Source organism: Pinus tabuliformis, chromosome 7, assembly GCF_031772625.1.
Source record: "Pinus tabuliformis cultivar Carrire ecotype Pingquan chromosome 7, CPIR1, whole genome shotgun sequence".
Classification (NCBI taxonomy): Eukaryota; Viridiplantae; Streptophyta; class Pinopsida; order Pinales; family Pinaceae; genus Pinus; species Pinus tabuliformis.
Genome location: NC_142293.1, coordinates 1,189,910,064 through 1,189,924,128, shown reverse-complemented (window position 1 = coordinate 1,189,924,128; position 14,065 = coordinate 1,189,910,064). Strand labels below are relative to the sequence as shown.

Genomic DNA, 14,065 nt, shown 5'->3' with positions numbered 1-14,065 from the left:
CCGAGAGACTCTAGAGTCTGGAAAGCACGATTGGGCCCCAAAGAAACAATTTATTTTCTGTCATGGACTATTACTAGCAACATAAACCTGACAGCAGAAACAGAATGAAGTCCCATCCGTTAACTAGGGAGGCCAAACACTATATCAGCTAATAATGTTGCCTGGAGTAAAATGCTTGGCAATGAATCTCTACATATCCATCCAATTTGTATGTAGCTTTGGCTGTACTCAGGTTCTTTATTTAGCTTTTATGGTCTATCACGTGCAAGTTTCCAAGTGCTATTTTGCATATTAAGTTTCTTCCTGCTCTAGAAAACTAGAAAATTGTTTGTGTCTGAATCCCTTTCATTAACAAGGCACACTTTACAGTCGCTACTGCAATATGATTTAATCTTAAACATAAAAGGAGGCAATGAACTATCTATATGAATGATCACTGATATCCCTCATGTCAGAAAGTTGCAAAAAGGGACTATAAAGAGGAACAAATGTGGCCCCCTGAGCTTGATAACAGGCCAAGGAAAAAGGATAGAACTGTGCTCCCACTCTAAATCTCGGCAGTTCTTCAGCAAAGGATAAGCATATTGCAGAGGGCAACATTCCACAAAGTTACAAACTCGTGATTGGACTGCACATCAAAAGGATAAGGATATAAAAAAAAATGGCTCATAAACTATAACCTAATAAGGATAAGAATATTGCAGAGGGCAACAATCTACATGTCGAGAAGAATGTACATCATCATTGTCCCCGAAGCAATGGATGGATCTCAGTTAAAGGCTCAGAAACAATAACCTGCAAGGATAAGCAGATGAAAGAGGGAAAGGATCTACACAGACATCAGTGTAAAGTAAATCATCAGAGGCTCTGAAGCATATGACAAAGATCAGGTAAAGGGTCCAAAACCATACACCAATACAGATCAAGCAAGCTGTAGAGAACAACACCCTACATCACCATAAGTAGAACATACATTATTGACGTTCCGGAGGCAGAGGATGGACATCAACAAAAGATTAAAATACAGTAACCTGATATTTATGCAGGTAGTCATAAACAGACACAGACCACACAGGGAAATAAAGTCCATTGAAGAATAAGCTTCTGAATTCAGTTTGTCTAAAGTGATGCTTTTTGCAAGTTTCTGGGCCAAATTTTTTTTTTTTTTTTGCCATGACCACTGTATCCATTGATGATCATGACAATTAAACCAGAACTTGCTACCACACTATACATCTTCATGAGCATGTCTGACTAATGGATATGGGTCAGACAACAGTTTTTCCACCATTAGGAAACAACATCATAGTAATTGTGACTACATCTCCATCCTATTACCAACAAGCCACAAAATTGAAACGTGTTTCTAAAACAGAGATCACAACTGATGATAAATACTATGATATGCAATTTTAATTACAAATAAACCAGCAGATACTAAAAACCATTTCACCAGTTATGGAAACGAGTTAGGCCACGATTTTTGTTTTGATTTTGAGTTAGTAAAGTTTAGGGCTCAAGACTGCTCTGTCATTTTATTCTGCCAAGTGATAGTGATCTGCACTATTGCTGATATTTTGGGTTTGAAGCACTGATCTGATGCAATGCTGTTGGCAAACACTTTACCCAGAAAGCATTGAGTCTGCAAGGCTGTAACCTTGAATTTGGGCCTCAACTAGCCAATTCAAACTATGCTCAAGATGAAAGAATCTTAACAACTTTAGGTTGCGTACAGAGAGTATGCAGATTGAAGCTGACTATCAGATTTTCTGGGGTAAAGTGCTGCATATTAGAGCACATTGATTTTAATGGCACAGTAGAGTAGGCACAGAGTTGTGGTGTTGGAGAAACAAGTTACCTTGGCCGTTTTTACAATGGATCAACACTGTTGAATTTACAATTGATCAACATTATTGCATTTAGATACTATTTTGCGAAGAAAAGTTTGGAAGAGAAGGATTGATTCATAAATCCATCAACTCCTTGGGCCGACATTTGGTATGCATTCATACTCATGTACATTATTGCAATTGCCATCCAAAATGAAGGAGATCTATAATCAACCTATGCCGCAATTTCAACGCTTCATGAAATGCATTATTTGAACGACATTTAGTTTATCACGCTAACAAAGGCTTGTATGCATGAGAACATGCTAGAAATAATCACATGCACTTGGGCAGATCAACTTCCATTTTTATGAGAATTGGTTGAGCCACTCCAAATGCATATGGCTATGCTCCTGCGTTGGTTTGGTCACCTACCACATTAAATTTGCAAGGGGCAGACAGACTGTCTAGGCAAGCTGTTGTTGACACTAAATAGCTTTTTACATTTTCTTTCTTTTGAGATTTTGCTTTTTTGTTCCTTAGATCCAGAAGGTCCCTTCTTTATTTGCTAGTGGATGCTTTTATGCTTATTTGTGAGCACCTGCAGATTTTGAGTTCTGCTTCTAAATTGTAACAATTTCTTTGTTGGTATGGCATAGGAATTATTTCTCTTATGCGGGAAAATGTTCAATTGTATTTTTAGCATTCTCATATTAAAATTGTCATATTAGGAAAATCAATCAGTTTGATTAAGAAATTAATCATAGCACCTTCTCCCTTATGAAAGTAAGTCAGAGTACTAACATAAAAGCATCATAAAGGTGACTTTAAAACCCAGAATCTAAAGCAAAAATACCATAAGAGCACTCAAAAAATTATGAAGACATTGCAGGTTCCATTTCAGTCTTGTTCTTGATTTTATAGGGTGAATTTTCCCTGATATTGTTATGGATAAAATATTAATTGATAGTGTAAAGCTATGGTAATTAGATTTCAGATTTTTTTTTTGAAACTAAGTTGGTGTCATGAAAACTACAATGGGTTTATACCATGACATTTTCAAGAGGTTTAAAGTTTAAACCTTGACAGCCACATATGTTTAAACTTTTTACTTTGATTCTAAATTAGAGAGGGAACCTTTGGCATGCTATATGGCTGTCACGAAATTGAATTCATGTCAGAGTCAGACCTTCAATTGTGATGGAATCATTTTGAAAGCTTGAGTAGTCTGGAAATTGAGAATAGCCATACCTTCATTCCTGGTTGAGTTCACAACACTGTCACCTAAACAGGCATAAATTCCTGTGAAGTCATCTAGACCTCTAGTCACTTAACTCTTTTCCACATGCTCAATTATTGGTTTCTAAATTCCCTTCTAGTTTCAATATAGCTTCTCATAGGATGAAGTTCAGGTAAAATATATTGTACTCTGCCCACGTGTATGTTAGAAGTTTGTGCAATCACACAAAGTGATTTGTATTTATGGCCCCTTATTACTGTTGAGTAGCTGCTAAATATGCTTGACCATGCTAAGAGATATATATATATATCTATATCTATATCTATATATATATATATCTATATATCTATATATATATATATATATATATATATATATATATATATATATATATATATATATATATATATATATATATATATATATATATATATATATATATATATATATATATATTTTTTTTATTTTTTTTTTGAGCTGCAATCAAAGTCGAGGTTACCTTATATTCTAGTTTTGTTTGATTTGGTATAGCCGTGATAGAGAAGTGTTATGAATTACCAGTCATGATATGTTGTGGGCTATGCAATTGATCGTGTGCATAAACTTTTTTTTCTTTTTTTTTTTTGCATTTGCTTGTGCAGCAGTACAAATCGGGGAACAGCCAACACCAACCCCTTTATTCATGTCAGCATTAGAGCAGTATTCCCTGAGTTTCCTTGCAAGGACAGAGTATGCTTCTAATGATCCTAAGCTTGTGGTCCTCTTTGATTGAACAGAAGAATGCTCTGCAATACTGCTAGGCAAGTTAAAGCAGTGTCTATTCTTATAGTGTTTGGTAGCCTTGCCTCTATTCAGACTCCCATTCTGGAAACTCGTTGAAGGTTCTAGTTCAGGAGTAATCCTATCTTTCATAAAGCTGCTACTAGGATCAGAAACTGGTTTAAAATGTCTCCTAATTCTTTCACTATAATCCATAAAAGAAGTAATGTCATACAGGTGGAATTGAAGGTTCTACATATCAATTTTCTCCAAATATGAGTTCAATTGTAGGTTTCAAAATGGAGGGAAGCTGCCAAAACGACAAATTTAATGATGAAAGACACAGTAGTGAGAATTACATTCTTGTTCACAGAAAGATCAAATGCTTTGCATGAAAAGACAATTTGCTTGGTGTCTAGAAAGGATAGTGTTTTGGTTGTTATCACTGTTGAAGCTGGCATTTAAGTTGAAATTACAGATTTCAGAAATGATTCCTGATGGTATTTTTTTTTCTTTTGAATTAATATTGTATATGCTTGAATGCATTGTCATTTCTTTTTGATGGTATATACTACCCACACCTGGCATATTGACGTATGGGTAAGATGATGTTGTTTCTTTGGAGTTTGTGGTCCAGACCGGTACAGGTATCTGCAGCCTTTATCAATGATATTAGAGGCTGAGAAATGGTCCTTAGTACAGCCTTTGTTATCATCATCTAAATATTATTCAGGATATGGCACTTCAAGTCTAAAACAAGATGCTTTGGAACTTGACCAACTTATCAGCTACCTTATTAACAAAGAAGGATCAGAGGGTGTAGTGTTGCTTGGTCATAGTACAGGTTGTCAGGATATCGCGCACTACATGTAGTCAAATACTGCTTGTTCAAAAGCTGTGCGGGCTGCAATTTTACAGGCACCTGTTAGTGACCAGGAGTACAGAGCCACCCTTCCTGAAACTACAGATATGATTGACTTGGCAGCAAGCATGAAAAAGAAGATAAAGAGATGCATTTGATGCCTAGAGAAGCCAATCCCGATGCTCCCATAACTGCTTACAGGTACTATTCTCTTTGTGCATATATGCGCGATGATGATATGTTTAGTTCTGACCTTAGTGATGATCAACTACAACAGAGGCTGGGCCATATGTCAAATACACCATGCCAGGTGATCTTCTCCATGGGTGATGAGTATGTGCCAGAATATGTTGATAAACGACCTCTTGTCCAAAGGATTTGCAACTCAAAGTGGCTTGGGAGATCAACAAATTCTACAAATTAGGCTAAAGCAGCTACTATAGATGGACAAGAGAGGCCTATATTCACAGTGGGAAACTACAGTAGCATAGAGATGAAGGAAAGCCTGCAATGATAAACATTTGACAAAACACCAAATTTAAGAATGAACGTGTGTACTTAATAGTTAATTATGAGTTTAGAATCTAGATCATATATCCAACTTTGAAAGCCATACAGAATAGTGTGATTGGTATTGAATGCAGAGTGAGCAACGATGGTCACAGGTTCGACCCTCGACGGTGAACATGTAGGGTCTCTTTTCACTCATTTTCTTTTCCAAATTTCTCAAGATGCAACATGATACACAATGGAATCTGTTGATGAAACCTCACGAGAAGTGGAAGACGAAGAAAATCACCCCAGTTGAAACTATTAACATCCGACTTAAAGACACTTGGAATTCGCCATTTGCGAACTTTGCATAATGCCGGTGGGCTCAGAGGGGGCAAGGACTGGAGAACTGCATATGAAATGACAAAAATGATGCCAAAGAGGGCCAGGTGGCAAAGTCATCAATTTAGCATATCAGGAGGAACTAATCCTAACAATGCAATAAAGACTGAAACAAATATGCAGGTCTCTGGCAGTAAATCTTCGTACAAGGGAATGTTGGGTTGTGCTCTTCAAAAACAAAAATTTGGAGAGGCAGCTGAGTAGATATAAGAGACTTTCATAAGACGTTCTCATGTTGATGACGCCCAGAAGGCGTGTGAAACATCTAGGCAGTCAGTTTCAGAATCCCCTTTTAAGGTCCGAGCTTTGGGTGGTGGAGCCTGGTCAGGCGGAATTGGTTTTTCAAAACCATTAAAAGATTCTGAAGAAACTGTTCCGTTTACATGTAATGTAAATAGTCCCCCAACTAATGAAAATTAACCAGAGGGCAGGAGCAGAAATAATCGGCGGAAGGGTTGCACGCCCAAAAGAGCACCGTCAAACTTGCTTGGGGAAGAGATAACCGACATGCATGTACAAAGCACTAGTTTTTCACCGTTCGCAGTTAGTACAGAAGAACAGGCCATTGTTATTGGAAAGCGGTTGAAGGATGCAGTCATCCAGTGGTTCACCCAGCAAGGATGGGGCAATGCAATGCTTGCCTCTCCTTTGAAGAGGTTGAAAATTGGAACAGAAAAATGCATATTGGAAAAGGAGAATGGAAACATTAAGTTGGAAAATAGTGTAGACTCCTGTCATGTAGAACACGTATGTGATGGTAATGTCACCAACTCAACAGGTATACAATCACAAAGCCCAACCTTTTGCCATCATGTTGAGTCTGAACAGCAAAGTAAGGAAAAAAAATATTCAAAGGAATTGACTGTAGTTTTAGTTTTTTTTTTTTTTGTTAAAAAAAGACAATTTGTTATATGAATATATTTTAGGATTATAAATCCTTATGAGGGTTACACGCTCTTTATAACGAAATTTGGGGTTTAGTGGGCTTTGGGTCCAGATTTTGAACCAAGGCTCTGAAACCATGTGTAAGGACCCAATTCCTACTATTATAGCCTTTATCTATTATTAACTGACAGATCTATTTCCTCTAGATTTAAAAGTTATAAAAGGAGATTGCTGACCTTCTTACATAGCTTTAAACGTTTAACATCTTATCATTTTATCATAAGAAACATAGATTAAGGAGAACATTTCATTGATATCAACTTAACAAGAGTAGTCCATGGAGAATACCTATTCCGGTGGTTGATGATGATACCTTTGTCTTGTTGCTCCTGCTGAACGCTCCTCTTGATGGACCCAACCGGATTTACCTCCCAACCAACTAGGAAATAATCCCTAGCCCAGGAAACCTCCACAGGTTCCCTAGCCCTCCGAGCCCAAGTCCAACCAGATGTAGTGTGTGTGTCCAAATGAAAGATCCAAACCAAGATAACAATACTTCCCTCCTCTCAACAACCCAAGAAACCTCCACAGGTTCCTAAGGTCTCCAAAAACACAACAAGTCCAAACAATCACAACCAACCCCCACAATCATAAGCAAGACCCCCAACACCCCTTTTTCTTCCTTCCCCCTTCCCTTTTTATAACCTCCTTCCCTTCTCCATCTCAACCACCTCTCATTAATGTCATTAACTTCTCATCCCTCCTTACAGTTGACTTCTCTTCTCCCAAGTAAGCTAAGAGTACATTTGGAAATGTGACATGAATATAAAATTGAGAATTTAATGGGAAAGGATCATGTCTTCTCCCAAGTAAATCTGAAAAGTACATTTGGGAATGTGAGGTGAATATATATATATATTGATAATTAAATGGAGAGGACTATGTCTTCTCCCAAGTAAATGTGAGGGTACATTGGGGAATGTGAGATGTAATTACATGGAGAGGACCATGTCTTCTCCTTAGTAAATGTGAGGGTACATTGGGGAATGTAAAATGAATATATATATATTGATAATAAGATGGAGAGCACTATGTCTTCTCCCAAGTAAATGTGAGGGTACATTGGGTAATGTGAAATGAATATATATATATTGATAATGAGTTGGAGAGGACTATGTCTTCTCCCAAGTAAATGTGAGGGTACATTGGGGAATGTGAGATGAATACATATATTTTTGAAATAATGGAAGGAGACCATATCCTACCTAATATTCAATTTGAGAAGGTAAGTGGGGAATTTGAATAATGGAAATCATGAATTTTATATTAGACCAATATTTCTCAATATTTTCAGATAATGTAAACATTAACAAAATTTGTAGGATAAGATTTAAGTGGGGCATTACAATTTTTTCTTCATGGCCTCCACAATGGCCAAATCATTGCTCTTACCCTTTGAAATATCTATTGGGTCCTCCCCCTTACAAGGGAGCCAAGTAATTCTATGAATTAGGTGGTCTGTGATGGGGATGGCCTCCTCCAGCCACAAGCACCCATCATGCACTAGGCAAAGCAGCTTCCTAATGACAAAGATATTTACTGGGGCACAATGGTATTGCAGCACCCATAGTAGGTTTGACAACCCCGCTTTCTCTACTCCGCGCAACCACTTGTGTGGCTCCAGCTCTATGACTCCTGCCGCGATGTTTTTCTTCAGTCGCATGAGCTACGCGATTTCAAGTGTGGGAATTTCTCGTGGTCTGAGAGATCCTAGTCTTCAAACTTTAGACCCGTCACCCATCCCAAGTGCGCTCCTTCAAAAATGATATCATCGAGTACCAGTGGAGTCTATAGAGAGCTCTTGATCTCATCTAGGTCCTTGGGCACACTTGCCTTCTCCTTCCGCTGAGGAACATACATGGGCAGTTTGGTTAGAGGGTCCAAGGCCTCAGTTTCTTCCCCCATTTCTTCATCCTCCTCCTCTTCGACCACGATTTCCTCATTGGTTTCCAAATTAACCACTTTCCCTTTTTCTTCCATGGTCAGTTTAGTTTGCAACAGGTTCTAGGCGACATGTGTACTGGAACCATGGGCTGCTTATCTTTCTTGGATCTCGATGTGCATGGTGATTTAGGGATTTCCACAACTATCTCGATGCTCTCAGGGGCATCTCCTACTGTCATGGCCTACATGGCCTCTTCAGTGGTCATCTCTTCGATATCCCTGGCTTCTTTAGATGTTTCCATCTTGCTGTTCCACGAATCTCTCAACTACTCAAGTAGCTACTCAAACAATGCCTTCAACTCCAACAGGTCAAAGAGGTTTGGGTTCAGAAATCTCTAGGCGCATGATAGCTCAATTCTCAAATTTCCAAGTGTTGTTTGTTGGGTAGTCCTTTGCAATTTATAGTGCCTTTTGAATTCGAATTCAACCCTTCCCCCCAAATATGGTCCATTAATTCTCCCTTGGCGGCAGATTTTCCAAAATCTAGCCCATAAAGTTTGCCTTAAATGCCTGCTTCCCTCTCCATTTGGTCTCAAACCAAGCATCACATCATGAATAGTGACTATAACAGTCACTTTCTAGCCAACCCGCGCGGCAACACATCTACCCTTGCGCTGTTGCGGACCTTGTGACACTTTGCTCCTACGCGCAGTCCTGTCATTGCGCAGTTCTTGGGAAGAGTAGTTTATAGTCCCGCACCTCCTTTCAACTACCTGGAGCACTAAGATTGTGCTTCCCGTAGCTAGTCAGGTGGTTGGACCACCTATATACAGCTTCAACTGACTATCATTTACTTTTCCTGGGAAGAGTTCACCATTTGACTTTACCAACCGCATCGCGCCCTCATCTAAGGTCTCCTTAATAACATACAGACCAATCCAAGGCATCAAACTGATCAACTCTCGGCAGTAGTCCCCTAGTTCGTCAACGTAATTGAGCTCATTATTTTCTATCACCACAGTCTTTTTATCAAGAAAGTCCTTCTTTATTCCTTCCTCAAGCTTCTTGACCTCTGCTTCTTCCATGGCGCTTCTCTCCCTCAACCGAACTCTTTCATTCATGAGTTCTTGGAGCCTAAGATCACCCTGCTGGATCTCTTCATCACATCCCAAGCGTTCTTTTTCGAGCTCTTCCAACTATGTGATCCCTTCTTCCAAGGCTCCATGATCTGTCATGTCCATGGGCATTGCTATGCGCAGACTAGGCATGATATACTCCATTGGTATTACAGCATTCAACCTAGAAGGCATTTGTCCCATCAGTTTCTTGCACGTCGCCCTATAAGCCCATAGTACCATTGGTACATGCAGGTCCCAATCACTTCGCTACGCACCACATACCTTGTTCAGTGCTTCGCACACCTTGTTAAATGCTTCCGCGTGGATAACCTTCTGCGCGATCCTTCTCTCCACACTCGGTTGTTCCAACTTGAGGAGCCTTTTATGCATTTCCCCCCCAACACATGCTTATTGACCGTATTTCCCAACGCAAAGTTCATGTGCATCTGCACAGGTGGTTTGCTACATGCCTGTACCCACCTGAACAGATGCGCACGTGAACCATCCCGTCTAGTGTATTCATCAGCCAATCGCACCTTAGGCTTTCCAAACTGGGTGCGCATCATCCTCCTACATTTGCGCCAGTCGTCAAAGCTCCCTTTGTGCATACCCCACCACCTCATAGGCATAGCACTTAGTACCCAATTCAAGGCCTGGAAACATTACTTTTCTAGTACCTCCCTTTCAAACTTATCCAAGAAAGTATCTACCTCACTTAACCCATCATAAGTAGGCAGATCTCTCACTTCTGTCGATACACAGTGTAGTGATCTTATAATCATATTACAATAAAGCATGGTTACCTCGTGTAACCAGTTTTTCCATCGCTCTATCTCCTCATCCAAATCTGACGTATTGGAGCTTTCACGCTCCCATGAAATTCGTCCATCTGCGGTGGGATTTACCTAGTCTTGCTCTCACGCAATTATCTTGTAGATGTAGTCCAAATCGTCATCACTTTCATAGTCACGCACCAACTCTATATGGCGCAATCCCTTAGCAGGGTCCAAGGGTATAACGACGTGTAGAGACTTCTTCTCAAAAATCATCTTGCTTTTCTTCATATTAATCACCCCGTTCATGTCAGTGGCCCAATCAATTCCTAAGAGCGCGGGGTAAGGATTGTTGTCATCAAAAATCTCTATCACCTCGAAGTCTGCTAGAAGGCTTGCTCCCTCAATATCCACGATGATTCCCTACAATTGCCTCAGGGGTATTATATTTTGTTGGTTCTCCATTCATAGCTGAATAGGAGACCACTGTAGCGTAGGCCTCCCCATGCACTCCCATGTCTACTTTGGCAGGACATTCATGTCCAATCCTAAATCAAAATCACTTGGTCCATCTCATATTCTCCAATCTGCGTGGTTAGCCTCATTTCTCGCCCCGTCCTCATATTATTCTTTCAAATCTTATGGACTACACGCGGTTCTCGTGGCATAGTCCCAGCGCATCTGTTAATGAGTTCCTACAGAACTTTTACAACCTTGTTGTCGTGCAGTAGCTTCATGCATGTTTCGAGGAATGTCATAAGCATAGATGGGTCCATCTCCGGCTCCGGTCTATCTTTTGTTCTTGAAGTGGAGGCATCAGCGAAGCTCTTCTTAGCCTCCATAAAGGTTTCTCGAGCACGTTCCAAATCAAACTCTACATCTTTAATCGGAGCTTTACGAACCCAAGTACTATCTTCTGGTTTTTTTCCCTTATCATCTCCCATTGTGATCCCACTACGGAGCACAATTTTCACATTAGGGTCTTCCTCACGCGACTTAGACCTCATCATCTACAGGTTCTGAGTCGGGGGAGGTGGTAGTACTCCCTTGTTGTGTATCCTAGCTATCAGCGTAGGACAATCCTCTGTTTCACGATCAAACAAGGTATAGTACAAACATGATGGATGTGTTAGATTCATACAATTATGGGCATAATGTCCTGGCCCTCCGCAATTGTAGCATATCAACTGTTCGCAACCTCTTCTAGGTCCTCCTCTACTTCAGCCTCGTCCACACCCCTGAAATTTGTTTCGTGCCATCCTTGCACTCTGGTCTAGGGGTCGTGTTTCGGCCTAAACTCTATAGGTGGGAGTTCTATCCATAATCAACTCATATCTTCTACATGTGTTTTCATCATGTCCAACCAACCTACAGAAATTACAGAACAACTGCTGCATATTCTGCGTGTACTTCTGTAACAAATGGAAATTGTCTGTAGCATGCTTTCCACCTATTTGACAATTTGCGCACCACAAAGCAGGCACCATTCTAGGCCCTGCTTGCGCTTCCGATATTGACAGCATTAGTCCTCCTCTCGTGAAGTAATTTGCGAACACCAGGAAGTGGTCCTTATCATGACCCTGACCTTTGCATTTTACGCACCACACCTCTTCACGCACTTCTGATTGAGTTGTCCTATCCTATTTCAGACTCTGCATCTCAAGACATAAGTTTTCCAACTGCGCGTGGATCTGCTGAACTCTCAAGTTAGGATCCTACATTAGGGTCTCATGCAGTCTCATCTCGATCTCTAAGGCCTCTTCCTGAGTCATTAACTTCTGATGTGACAACGCGCTCCTCAGATATGGCGTTAGCGATGCTACAAACCATTTGCGGTGTTGTCCATCCGTCAGATTCATATTAGCTTTGTGAATCTTGCACTTCAGCCTCTGATCCAGCTCCCAAGGAGTCTCACCTAGTAGCATCGTGATCTCCTTGACCCAATGATCGACTGTGCTTCTGACTTCGACCTGCTAAATTCCTTATTTAGCGCAATTTGGATATCCACGATTCCCGCATTTGGATTGTCATTATAATGCTTAATATACTAGGTCAGCGCATAATCCTATAGGGTGCTAACCAATGTTGCTTTCCTGATATTATCATCTGCAACTCCCTGTGCTTCCCATACGGCTTTTACAACGAACCAAAACTAGTTTGAATCTTCACTTCCCAATCCCTTAAACACAGGCAACTTTATCATGCTTGCCATACTGAATCGCGGTGGTGGCGAAGGTGGTACGGGTGAAGATGGAGTTTATGGTGGTGACGCTGGTGGTGGTGTGGGTGGGGGTGGTATGCGCGAAATCCTCTGCCTTATCAAATGGATCGCACTTCGTGGAGAGACCTTCACGAGCTCTTCCTCGTCCCCTCGCGGAGGTGACATCAAAGGGCTATTCTATGGTCCCTTACTTCCTTCATTCCTTCAGGTTCTTCCACTTCTCGTAGCCCCGAATATCAATGTAACTACATAATCCTCTTTTCACACAGTAACATTTTAATCCAAGTATTTAGAAACTTTATGTACTTACCTCACGGTCCTTTGAGAAAGCATCGCTCTGCCTCACTATAGATGACTAAAGTGTCTAACGCGAACTCAGTAATGAATCCTCCTATAATCTGATCGAGCCAATGATCAACAGTGCGTGCGATCTTATCCTCTGATGCTTCTAATCTTCACACCGATTCTGGGGTCCACACAATAGGACCGTCGAGCTTACACCTTCCTTGGCTATCTGCTAACTTCGCAATCCACTCGTATAGCTCAATAGGGAAAGATGCGAAGAAGATTTCACGGATCTCTATGTATAGATCGCAGTATAACCAGTCTTCTTTTGTCAGTCACGGATTCTTGTTCTCCTGTGCCGCGAACTCGCAAATTTTCCTATCCAACCAACCTTCAATTTCCTTCTTAGTTGGATTCCAATGATACAACATCAGACATCTCTATGCAGATTCTGGTCCCAGCAACGGAACCATTTGTTGGCTTGATGGGGCCTGACCCAGGTTTGGGGTTAATTAGCCAAACAAATCACTACACTACTGGCCCTTTCGGCAACAGCCCATGGAGTGCGGACTTAGGTCTCACCCGGAGCAGTATGGGGGGATGTTGGAACCAAGTTTCCACACCCTTGATATGTCTGAGGGGTTAATGTAGTCCAATTTTGAATGGCTTTGCGCAGGTCACTTCGCACACTACCTTGACCTGCGAGGCCTTCGCGATCTGTTATAATGGTCTTCGCGCAACCCTAACCAAGGGTCGAGGTGCTTTCACACTGCTAAGGCAGCGATCTGCGCTATTTCCCGTTATTTACACCACGAATCTTACTTATCTTTTTATAACTGTTAGTTAACTTCGTGTAAATAGATACTTTATCTTATATTCTCTTAATCAACACAATCATATAAGTTCGTGCACCATATAAACATTGAAATTGCAATTTATACCCAATACATTCAATGCACAAAATAGGAAAAAGATACAAATAAATGATATGAAACTTCTCTTTATTACTTCTCCAAGGGTTACAGACTTGACTTTCCCTGCGCACTCAGTTGTAGGGGTCCGCGCACTCAGCTGTGGACTACTAGGCCTTTGCACACTCAGTTGTAGAGCCTTTTCCAAATCTACAACCCAAAGACTCAACTCTACACTTAGACCTTCTGCTATGCTTCTATTCCATCATCATTCCTTCGGTGATTTACAACTTAGAGCCTTGCTCTATTTATACAATCCCATGGTCTGCGAACCATGGGTAGAT

The 14,065-nt window shown here is 40.6% G+C and overlaps 1 pseudogene; it reads left to right on the top strand.

Annotated features, from left to right (window-relative positions):
• The first annotated feature begins 4,315 nt into the window (after positions 1-4,315).
• Positions 4,316-5,114, top strand: LOC149251699 (UPF0613 protein PB24D3.06c-like; annotated as a pseudogene).
• Positions 5,115-14,065: the final 8,951 nt, after the last annotated feature.